The sequence below is a fragment of the Pongo pygmaeus genome, chromosome 19 (genome assembly GCF_028885625.2).
Source record: "Pongo pygmaeus isolate AG05252 chromosome 19, NHGRI_mPonPyg2-v2.0_pri, whole genome shotgun sequence".
In the NCBI taxonomy this organism is placed as follows: domain Eukaryota; kingdom Metazoa; phylum Chordata; class Mammalia; order Primates; family Hominidae; genus Pongo; species Pongo pygmaeus.
The window spans coordinates 73,932,661-73,945,920 of record NC_072392.2 but is presented as its reverse complement, the minus strand read 5'-3'; positions in this window follow the sequence as shown (position 1 = coordinate 73,945,920).

Here is a 13,260-nt window from a genome sequence, read left to right as displayed (position 1 = left end):
TCGGGCGGCTAGAACAAAATACCTCGGACTGGGTGGCTTAAAAATGAGAGAAACTTATTTCTCACAGTTCTGGAGGCAGCTTCAGTGTCTGATAAAGACCCACTTTCTGGATCATACACAGCTTCTCGATATATCCTCACATGGCAGAAGGGACAAAGCAACGCCCCGGGGCCTCATTTATAGGGACAATAATCCCCTTCGCCAGGGCTCCACCCTCATGACCTAATCCACTCTTGAAAACCCCACCTCCTAATACTGGGTCATTGGTGATTAGGTCTCAACATATAAATATAGGGGGGACAAAAAGTTTCAGACCATAGCAGCATCCTTGTCATGAAAGTCTAGCCCTCATTCACTAGGCCACAAGCCCTAATTCAACACAGATGTGAGAGGTCCCTTTGGACTCGGCAAGTAATGAATTGCAGAAGTGGAAGGTCTGTCTTTAAGGAAAAGAACTCCTAAGAAAAAAAAAACTGAATAAAGAATCCTATAGCAAAAGACAAGAACATTGTTTATGATTATCCTAAAATCTAAAATTTTACAAATTTAAATTTTTACTTTGATGTGCATATGTTGTATGTATAAGCTAGTGGAAGGTCTGGAAAATACTGTATATACACTGAACTGTTATAGTAGTTATCTCTTGGGGATTAGCAAGGGGTTTGAAGAATACCTTTATTAAAATGTTTTAACAAACAGCATATATGACTCTGATAATCAGAAAAAAAAAAAAATGTTATTCTCCCAAACAAATGGCTTGGCAAATGGGTCACAGCAGGAAGGAACCACCTAGAAAAACAAAGCCAAAGCTTTATTTCTTTAGGCTTTGTAAGAGTGCCATCTTCTGGAGTCTCAAGAAATGAACTTTAAAATAAACTAACCCTGGCTGGGCGCGGTGGCTCACGCCTGTAATCCCAGCACTTCAGGAGGCCAAGGCAGGTGGGTCACTTGAGGTCAGGAGTTCGAGACCAGCCTGGCTAACATGGCGAAACCCTATCTCTACTAAAAATACAAAAATTAGCCAGGAGTGGTGGCATGCGCTTGTAGTCCCAGCTACTAGGGAGGCTGAGGCAGGAGAATAGCTTGAACCCAGGAGGCGGAGGTTGCAGTAAGCCAAGATCAGACCACTGAGACAGAGCAAGATTCCGTCTCAAAAAATAAAATAAAAATAAGCTAAGCCTGTGTGTTCAAGCGACTTGAGATGTGCTGATATTAGAAGGTTTATCTTTTAAAACAAGAAAGAAGAAAAAAAGCAAACCTTTTACAATGATCGACTTAGCAAATTAAAATTGTCTTATTTAACTAATAATTAGTTTCCAAAAAGTTCACCAGTAAGGAGGCAGTTCTATAAGGCATAAAGTGAAAAAGAAAGTTAGCAATTATTTAGAGTTAAGAAAACCAGCCAATCAATAACTACTCAGGCTTTAAAAATATACTCAAATATCAAATGAAAATGAAATTCTTAATCATATAGCTGAGTAAATGATTTTTTATGGGGTAGTAAATGTTTCTTAAATCTTGGAACTGAATCCAGGATTGTGCTGAGCTAAAGAAACCAGACACAAAAGAATACATACTGTATGATTCCATTTATATGAAACTTTCAGAAAGATAAAATCTCATCTATAGTGACAGAAATAAGCTCAGTGGTCATCTGAACTGAAAGGTGTGGGAGGAGTGAGAGTTTAACTGGTTAACCTGGAAGGGGCACCTGAGAACCTTTGGGACTGATGGAAGTGTTCTGTATCTTGACTGTGGTGATGGGTCCATTTAGCAAGCCTCTTCAAACTGCACATTTAAAATGAATATATTTCATTGTAAGTAAATATTAACTCAATAGTCAATTTTAAAATAATAATTGAATATTCTTTCTTCAGATGATATTGTCCACAGGCGCAGAGAGGCCATGTAGGATGGTGCAGAGGTGTCCTAGGGCAAGCTGGCTCTTAACCACCGATCAGTAAATATTCAGGAATTTTCCAAGCTGGCTATTAAACCATGGGCAGCTTGAAATTGGCCATGATGGGAGTATTTACACAAATGGAACTTGGGCTTTTAAAATGCATTTCCCAGAAAACTGTTTTACACCAGTACACCACTGAGCATAGAGGTTAAAAGCACAGTTCAAAGGCCTGAGTTTGGGTCCCAGCTCTGGCACTTTCTAATGGTTTTACTTACCTCTCTGTTCCATAGTTCTCTGCTCCCTAAAATCAAGGCAAAAAAGGATACCTGCTTCATGCCCTAATTATGAGAATTCTATGGGTCAATTCACACATGGCATATAGTAAGCACTAAATATTAACTGCTATTACTATGCAAAGAAAAAAAACAAAGTCTCTCTACAACTAAAGAAATGAACTGGTTTACATATTTCCCCCAGACATATTTATTCTTTTTCTTCCCTTCATACATAATCCTAAATTATTCCAGTTTTGTAAAGAAAATGTGCACTTTTCTCACCCAACATATGGGGAGGGGGGAATAATATTTATCTTCCCTCTATCACAAGCTGTGAGCATCAAACAAGCCAATTTCTGTGAAGGAGCTTAACAAGCCATAAAGCACTTCAAAACTATAAGATATGCTTTCTTCAGAGACAGGGTCGCTCTCTGTCACCCAGGCTCTAGTGCAGTGGTGTGCTCATAGCTCACTGCACCCTCAAATTCCTGGGCTCAAGTGATCCTCCCACCTCAGACTCCTGCCATTTTAGTCAAATGTCAGATGCCTGATGACAGGTGCAAACCACGGTGCCTGTCTAAAATGCTTATATTAATGTAGCTGCTCAAATTGAAGGGGAGGATTCTACAACTAAATACAGAGTATATAAAATAAATTAAGAAAAACTGGGCCCGGGCGCTGTGGCTCACGCCTGTAATCCCAGCACTTTGGGAGGACGAAGCGGGCAGATCACGAGGTCAGGAGATCGAGACCATCCTGGCTAACACAGTGAAACCCTGTCTCTACTAAAAACACAAAAAATTATCTGGGCGTGGTGGCAGGCGCCTGTAGTCCCAGCTACTCGGGAGGCTGAGGCAGGAAAATGGCGTGAACCCGGGAGGCGGAGCTTGCAGTGAGCTGAGATCGCACCACTGCGCTCCAGCCTGGGCGACAGAGTGAGACTCCGTCTCAAAAAAAGCTTAGCATTCTTGGGAATTGTCATGCACGATTTTAGGGTTTATTTCTTAAATTAGCATAATATAGCATAATTATAAATAAATGCAATGCTTTACACACATGCAATAAATTGTTTGCAAAACTCAGAATAGATATTTTAACTTTATAGACTGTAAAAAATATGAGCATCAAGCTTTTCAGGAAAAAAATTCTGCATACTACTCTTCTTTAGAATTAAATTCATTGTGAATTCTAGTTGCTAAAAGATGTCATTGTTGTTTCACTATGTACATATTCTTAATGAAATGCAACTCTTCTTCAAAATGATGGAACAAATACGCAATTTAGAAGCAGACCTCTAAATAAACCACACTGATGAAACAGTCCACAGACAGCAGTGGCTCTAACAGAAGCCATTTAGATGGTATTTCAGGCTTTCTCAGTGAGTCATTATCTTACTCAGAACAAGTTACTCAACTTGAGATGACTCACTTTGTACAGAAAGACAACAATAATATCACATATAATCACATTAGCCCGGCATTTTGAAATCTTTAAAAATACCGTAAACACAGGACGCTATTCTGACCTTGGTTGGTCAGAATACGGTCATTTTAGTTACTGACTTGCACTTATTGATCTCCTGAAGTTATATATACACTACTAAGTTTCTGCTAAGTGTACTCATTTTGAAATATTTCATTTATTTGCAAGTAACATGGGATTTTAAAGAAATCACATAAGGCTGCAATTTCACGTTTCAAATAAACAGAGCAACAAGTATAACTTTTTTGAAAAGTTGAAGTGTAATTTTTATTTTTTATTATTATACTTTAAGTTCTGAGATACATATGCAGAACGTGCAGATTTGTAACATAGGCATACACGTGCCATGGTGGTTTGCGGCACCCATCAACACATCATCTACATTAGGTATTTATCCTTAATGTTATCCCTCCCCCAGTCCCTCACTCCCCGACAGGCCCCGGTGGGTGATGCTCCCCTCCCTGTGTCCATGTGTTTTCATTGTTCAACTTCCATTTATGAGTGAGAACATGTGGTGTTTGGTTTTCTCCGCTGGCATATTTATGTATACAAGTGGGGTATCACATAGGCATTTATTTGTGTATTCATTCTGTAGCTGTAATAGGTTCATTGCCTGGATGTTCACAGCAAGTCAATATCCAGAGGCACCAGGTTGCAACAGAGACAGAGGTTTAATGGTAAGGCCACCAAATGAGGAGAAAAGAGAAAACCCCAAATCCATCTTCCCGAGGACTCTGGGGCTAGGGTTTTTAAGGGTTTTGGAGTGAGCCAAAGCATAGAGATTTTTGATTAGTTGAAGAGTACAGGGTGAATTCCCGGGACAGGGAGAGAAAGAAACTACTCTCATGCTCATTTGGTTTGTCTGTGGGAGTCTTTAAATTGGTTGGCGTTAGCAGTTCCACAGTAATTCAGGATCCGTTTAAGCAATTCTTAAACAAAAGCCTCATGATTCTAACATTAGAATTTCTATCTACAGGAACAATGGGGATGCAAATGGTCAGAATCTAAGGTTATGTGATTTTTAGTTACGAGGAAGTGGGTCAAAGTGCAGCCTGGTTAAAGCTTAATTATAACTACGTTTCTGTCCAGAATTCTTAATTCTGTGAGGATGGCTTCAATTCCTTCAACAAGCTTTTATTTAGCACCAACTATATGTAAGTCTCTACATAGTCGACTGAAAATAACCTCAGTTTTTATGAACTAAAGGCAAATACATGATAAAGTTTCATACACTTTTTACATTGTATATTACATTTTACATTGGATAAAAAGTACCTCCCAAGGTGCTTTATGGTGTTTTCACTGGATACCCATTTTAGACAGCCTTATGTGCTGATTCTGGATGATAATTTTAATGTTAAACTTCCCTAGCCTATCTAATATATGACTGAGTAGGCTGATAAATAATAAAATAAATGTTTATCATTTAAAAAATACAAATATATATAATCAGCATCCAATAGAGATAATCCTGGAACAAAAATTAGTACTGCAGAATTAGATCCAGGCTAATCAGAATCCAGCAGTGGTGTTATAGGAAAGCACAACAATGAAGTCCTTCTCAGTGTTATTACTCAGAGGCTGGGGGTAAGAAAAAGTCCTTCGGGTGATGTGAAGTTAGGAGAATTTTACTCAGTTCCCCTGTGTGACTCTGGAAGGTGTTTTTACAGCTTGCAGAGCTGAAGGAGATAGAACTGAACGCTGGCCAGTGGGAAGACAAGAACTGCTCAAGGGAAAGGAAGGTCTCAGTAGGGAGGAGAACCTGATGAAAGTTTTAGTCATCATTATCATGATTATCTGTCACCTCCAGGGTACACAGGTAACAGTTGCATGACAGAGGAGATCATTTCTGAGGAGCTAAAGGACAATATAATATTATAACACCAAAGACACAAAGCTGAAGTAGCAGGTTACACAATTATTTGCCAATTTGTCCACAGGGAGACTTTTTAGCTGCACTTTCCAAAGCATTGGCACTCTGAAAACTTAATCATATAAAACTACATTCCCACCATGTAGAATATGTATCATAAAACACTTGCTATACACATATATCCAAACATCTTATGTCTTTATGATAATTTATCTCTGAACTAAAAATCTATTTAGGATCACTATGGATCATTTAATTTATGTTTCATTTTGTCAGAAAAAAATCATCAAATAATAAAGCATTATTTTAACTGACTTTTACCTTTCCGTCAAATTGAACTTTAACTAAACAATCCAAGAAAAATTATTCCTCTATCAATGTTGGTCTAAAAATCCTTCAAATGTAGCTTTTTAACTAGGTCAAGCTCCAAGTCTCCTGAATCCCTAGATTTATTTATTCATTCATTCAACAGATACCTATACGTATCCTGGCCTATGCAGTATATAAGGTTTCGATATACATATACTGAGTGACAGCAACACTACAGTCAAGTAAATTCTAATGCCATGCTCCTTCCCACTCTGGCAGCTTCTCACAAACTTTCCCTCTTTACCTAGAATGAGCCTCCTCCCCCATTTTGGCCTAGTTAACAATCCTAGTCACCAGTTAGGTCCTAACTCAAATGCCCCTCATTAACCAAGTCAGGTTCTCCTATTCTACCCTCTCATACTATACTGTAGTTATCCTTCACAGCTCTTAGCACAATTTGCAATTATACATTTATTTGTATGAATATTGAAATAATGTCTGGCTCTACCACTGCATTCGCTCTAAGGGCAGGGGCCATGTCTGTTTTGCCCTCCACTGTAGCCCTGGCATCTAGCACAGTGCATAAAACAGCACATATACCCTACTGCATAGGAGACAATCAATACTGGTTGAATATATGTGCACAGAATTACGTACAAATGCTAGAATATTCACTCAATAAAAGCTGGAATAATGCCTGTATTACTCTCCTGGGCTCAAGTGATCTGTCCGCCTCCACCTCCCAAAGTTCTTGGATTACAGGCATGAGCCACTGTGCTGGGCCACCTGTATTACTCTCTAGGTACCATTAAAAGCACTCAATAAACATTGGTTTCACAAACATTGAATGGTGGCGATATATTTCTTCTATTATTTTCTTGAAATATTCATTGAATTTTCATCCATTGATTTATTAACTCTAAATTTTCCAACACTTATCTTTGGAAAGATCGAACGAACAAACCCTACCTTATTAAGGCACAGCAGCTAAGGAGTGTCCATCACAAATGAAGCAAAGAGGATGGTTTGCATAGATTCCATTTGAATCTATTTGTTTTGGTTACTCTATTTAAAATATGCTTGCGTCATATGAAACTGAATTCCACTTACTTCCTTCTCCTTAAATCTTAATAAAGGAATTAAGCTGGCTGTTTGAGACTAAAAAATCTATCAAGAAGTTGTTTGCATCTTACTGAGATATTTGTTGAATTCAATTAATATTTCCAGAAAACCCTCAAGATATCTGTCACTCTATGGGGACATAAAATTTTCTTATCTAATATGTACAATCTTTAACTTGACAATTTCACAAGGCATATTGATATAAATCATATTGCTCAATATCTGGTGACTCAGTAGAAAGTGATCTTCAGTTTCAACAAGCAGTCTTTTAATTCGTGACGCTTTTTCTTAAGGAAATTAACCTGAGGACTTTTTCCCATACATCTAAAGAGTACTAGAAGTTGCTTTCAAAACATAGAGCAACTTGGTTTCCATGTAGTATTTATAAGAAAAAAATATATCTGTGGATATTAAAGGCAACCTTGGAATCCTCTAATTCGTCATTAAAGTGTGCTTTGTATGTAGGCAATCGCCTAACTGTAGATACAAAACTGAGTTCTCTTAAAATGACTGATGGAACACTGGCTTTGCATGAAAATATTCAGTCTGAAAATGTAATACTCCTGCCAATCTAGATCAAAATACAACTTGTTCTCCCTTAATAACGAGGTGTTCTATCTAAAAAACACTGTTCTCTCTCTCTTTGGTGGTCTAGCAGTTAGGAATAAAAATTAAAAATAAATAAGTAAAATACACTTTTCTCTCAATCAATCTAATATTTACTGGTCACTATGGAAGCAAATGGGAGTGGACTAGTCAGGTATGCAAATAACCTTGCCTTGCCAGGTATAAAGTGACCTGCCATAGAAGTTTGGAAAAGGGAGGTAATATAAAGGGCTGGGATATGAGGACCACTCTTTACAGCAGAAAGGCATCTGAGCAGAGCCTTGAGGAGTACATAAAATTTCAATATATGGTATTAAATGGAAGTGGATTGGAAAGAATAGGACCAAAGAGCATGTCCTCTGGAGTGTTTTCCCATAAAACTAAGTAATCATTGCACCAGCTAAGAACCCTAAGTTCCTTGACCCAGGTAGTCTGCACTTCCTTTTTAGAAGACAAATTTTTGTATCTTATTCCTCCTCAAAGGCTGGGCCAGGTATTATTGGCCATCCAGAAATAAGTCCCCAGTACTTAATGCAGCATCTGGCAGAAAATGTGGGCATGCCAAATATATGTAGGTTGAAATGATGTTTAGAAATATCACATTAGGTTTATACATCCATAACACATGATTGAAAAATTCAGGTAAACGCATTAGCTAAAATCCAATGAAAATTGCTAATTAAGCCTTTCATTTGGCACAATTTAAAATAAAAGCCTACGTTGATTGAATTTTTCATTTTGGATCCAATTATGCTGTCACATAGGTATAGCTAGAGTATATGAGTCACCCAAAATTCTATTAATCAAATCTAGAAATAATAATATAATAATGTGTTAATCATTCTAATACAGCAAATGAAACACAGAAAAACAAAACCAACAATATTGTAAATTACCCGCTGATCAATCTTTGTTAGGAACAATGTCCTACTCAGCAGTGGGACAACAGCAATACCTAAGAGTTGAACAACCCAGAAGAAAAAATATGAATCGTCAGGGAAAGTCTGCTTAGAGGGAAATAAAAATCCAAGGTGTATTGCTAGATTTTGCAATAACTAGATGTGGCAATACAGAAATGTGATTTTAATTGGAGGAGGAAGATAATTATAGCTTGCACGCCAACTAGTTAATCTAAGTGACAAACTTTGGCCCCACACCCAAGAAAAGAGGGTGAACCCAAAATAGGAGTTTATCAAGTTTCCATTACAAATGTGTTCAAGACACCTGAGCCACCCTGAAACCAAACCCTGAAACCAAGGAGTTGGGGGGGGTTATATGTTACTAATAATTAATTATTAAATTTAAATAGTTTCTATAAATTTAAATATGAAAACAATAAATTCTGTGTTATATCTTTGGAAATAGCATTATGCTGGTGATCAAGTGCAATGGGATAAAACACAGTTAGCAGGCATTCCTTAAAAAATATTCCCTAAGCTAATACTAGAAACAGAAAAAGACAGTTCAGATTAATCCTATGGATTTAGAAGTGATCCAAGTTAAGGCAACCTACATGATAATGGAATTGAAAACCACATCATCTAAGGAACAGTTGAATGAACTGGTGATCCATAACCTGGAAAATAAAAGATGGAAAGACAGAGTAATCTTGTCAAATACCCAAAAGATTCTCCATCAGCAAAGCTATATTCTGTGTGGCAGATTTCAGTTAAATAGAAAGATGAGCTTTTTAATAATTAGAGCACTTCAAAGCAAGGTGAAGTGCTTCGTGAGACAATGAGTTTCTCATCACTAGAAATATTTTAATAGAGATTGGAGATAACTGATAAGGGGTTCCGTTTAGTGTTGAATATTTAACAAGAGAAGAAAGAAAGGACAGATGTCTATGAGTACCCACTGTGTAGAACACTTTGTAGAAGAACACTTTGTATGTGTTATCTAAATTGGTATTCTCAGATTTATGAATTGGATATTATTTCTCACGTGAAGATTAAAAGAGATTAAGCAATTTACCATACACCCTGTAACAGGCAATGCTGGAAGGTGAAGCCTGACAATGACCTCTAATATCCTTTGCAAATTCTGTTCTGGTTGAAGCCATAACAGTGAATGTATTATTGGTCTAGATAATTCTATCCTGATAATTTGTCTATTTATCCAGTCTGGTATTATTTCTGTCAGAATATCCACAGACTTTTGGCCAAAGAGCATATTTAGCTTCCCCCACGGCATTAAACTCAAAAGATAAATCATACTTTAGGTTCTTTCCAGCTGAATTCTGTAATTCTGATGACCAGAATTCCTAGCAACTCATTTACACTAGAAAGGGCAGAGTTTTGGGGCCGGGTGCAGTGGCTCACACCTGTAATCCCAGCACTTTGGGAGGCTGAGGTGGGCAGATCACAAGGTCAAGAGATTGAGAACATCCTGGCCAATATGGTGAAACCCCGTCTCTACTAAAAATACAAAAATTAGCTGGGCGTGGTGGCACATGCCTGTAGTCCCAGCTACTTGGGAGGCTGAGGCAGGAGAATTGCTTGAACCCGGGAGGCGGAGGTTACAGTGAGCTGAGATGGCACCACTGCACTCCAGCCTGGGCGACAGAGCGAGACTCCATCTCAAAAAAAAAAAAAAAAAGAAAGAAAGGGCAGAGTTTGTATTCACATGGGTCAATTCAGGCAATTGGTTGTGGGCTTCCTGGATTAATTTTATTAAGAATAATTCTCCAGCCAGTCTGGGTTCAGCAGGAAGATGTGTTATCAATTAGTAATGTCTGACATGAGTACAGGAGAGTGGCAGCAAGAATGACTTGTGTTTGTTCTCTCTAAGCTCCACATTTCCTAAAACTATTTTTCTGTTTGTAATCATCAGCTCTTTAGTGAATACAGTGAGTAAATTATTTTACCAATTAACTGTTAAAAGTAATACTTACTGCCATTTTTCCTAACACCACTCATGGAGGGTACAGGAATATATCATGAAGCAAATGAAAAGCTGCCCACAAGACTAGACTGATTATCAAAAGGGTTTTTTAAAATACAAATTTAACATAAATTTGAATTACTTCAAAAAACTTACCACAGTGCAGAATCTGTTCCTCATAGCCCTGCAGGTCCAGAAACTAGACTTCACCATGCCCAGAGGTAACCTGACACTTGATGACAGACTTACAGTGACTGTATTCACACAATGCTGATGTGCACATTAGAATGCCAGTTTACTGGCAATGAAGGACATATCTTTCCAGCTGTCCAAGGCCATTTTCCTGCGCACTCACTTTCCTGCACATTCGCCACAATGATGCTTCTAAAATGTAGAATTTTTTCAGTCATTTTTAATGATACCACATGCCTGTTCTTGATGATAAGTTCCTGATGATACAGTTTAAATGGCTCATCCAGCAGATGGTTTCCTATATTACTGATGTGACCTCTTGAACTGTGTCTTGAACCACTCTTATTTCTGATTTCTCTCTCCTTCCAGGTACCTACCTGTGCTATCTGGCTTATTGGCTCCCTGAGTGTTCTCTTTCTCTCTCTCTTTTTTTTTTTTTTTTTTTTTTTTGAGATGGAATTTTGTTCTTGTTGCCCAGGCTGGAGTGCAACGGCGTGATCTTGGCTCACTGCAACCTCCACCTCCCAGGTTCAAGCGATTCTCCTGCCTCAGCCTCCCAAGTAGCTGGGATTACAGGCATGTGCCACCACGCCTGGCTAATTTTGTATGAGAGACGGGGTTTCTCCATGTTGGCCAGGCTGGTCTTGAACTCCCAACCCCAAGTGATCTGCCCGCCTCGGCCTCCGAAAGTGTTGGGATTACAGGCATGAGCCACCGTGCCTGGCCCTCTTTTCCTTTATTTCCCAGAGGAAACATTTCTGAAATACCTCTAAAGCACTATAAAATTCTACTTGCTTCTGTTTCCCAGTATGTTCTGCACCCAACCATCTTGTCTTCACTCCATCCTTGCTTAGCTCCACACCATTCTTTTTTCTTTTATACTCACTGTGTGTGCTGCAGCAGTGCAAGACACAGATGGCTTCATTCCATCGCCACCCTTTCCTTCCCTAATGGTAGACAGTCTGGCTTCTGTGCCCCCACATTGTCCAGTACATTCTTGCACCCAGATCTCCAAGGATCTTGTGGCCCTATCATGCACATTAATTTCTAGTCCTCATTCTTTCTGGTCTCTATGCAGAATTTGAAACTCAAGACCTGGAAGAACCTCCTTCTGGAAACTCTACCAGGCGAATCATAACATGCTATAATCCATGCTTGGTTGCCTGAATTTTTTTCCAGACTTCCAGATCACTCCTTATTCACTTCCTTCACTGGGTACTTTTCCTCTGTGCCAAGCCTAACTGAGGGTTTCCTCACCATTCAGCCTTAACCTTCTGCTCTCCCCTTTATAAAATCCAGTTATTCTAAAGGCTTCAACTATCACCTCAATATAGGTAATTTCTGGCCTTCAGCTCTCTCCTAAATTATTTCAATTTCAGTGATCCTTTAATTTGCAAAATTGGTCATATTAAATGATGCTTAAACTATAAAGACTGAGAATGTGTATTAACTGTAATTGGTAGCTTTGAGAGAATTCATTCCCTGTTCTCAAAAGACAACAGTACTTCTAGGATCTTTTCAGAACAAACAGCCAGATTGTAAAGGAATGTTGCAGTTCTAGTCATACTTGACATCTTTAACACTGTTGGCCATCCCATCTTCTCAAAATTTTCCTCTCCACTGGCTTTCTTGAAACTTCTGTCCCCTGGTTCTCCCTTTTATCTTTCAATGTTATCTCTCAAGCCTTTTATATTCTCATTAAATATTGCAGCTCCTCAAGGTTTTATCCATGCTCCTCATCTCTACTCATTCTCCCTGAGAAATCTCATGTAGTTCATGGTTTCTCTTTGCCAGTAACTTCCAAATCTAGCCACAATTTCTCTCCTAATCTCAGGCCCTCACTGCAGCTGCCTATGGAATATCTACACCTGAATGTTGATAGGTACCTCAGGCTCAATCTTCCTTTCCCTAAATTTGTTATCTTTCCTACAAAAACTGCTCCCCCTTTGCATTCACATATCAGTCAATAGCATTCCCCGAAGTTCAAAACTAGAAACGTCTTGTCATCTTAGATGCCCTCCATCATCAACCTGCAAACAGCCAAGTCAAATGCCACTGTATCTATGACCATCTTCCCATTCTTACCACTGCACTGACACTTTCGTGAAATTTTCACTGTTTCTTCCCCTCCCCAGACTCTTGCAAATTCTCCCATCTCATCTCCCTTTGTCCAGTTTCCCTCCAATCCATCTAGTACACTGTCAACAAAGTTATCTTTCAAAAAATTAAGGTCATGTTCCTCCCCTATTTAGCAGCTTTCAACGGTCCACTCCATGACTAAGGGATCAAGTCCAAATTCCTTAGAATGGCATTAAAGGTCTTTTCTTATGTAGCACAAACCTATTTTCCAGTTTTATTTGTTGGCACTTACTCACATAAACTTTATGTCCCAGCTAAACCAAACTTTTCTCAGTTCTCGAAATATGTCGTGTGTTTATGTCTCCTTTATACTTGCTGGTCCCTCGGCCTAGATTTTTTTTTTCCCATACAACGAATTCTAAGTCATTCTTTAAGACATCATTCAAAAGACATCTCATTAAGTCCTCCGGAAACTGGTTTCTTTTTCCTGGTGCTTCATATACTTTAGATAAGTCTGTATTTTCAAACTCCTCATC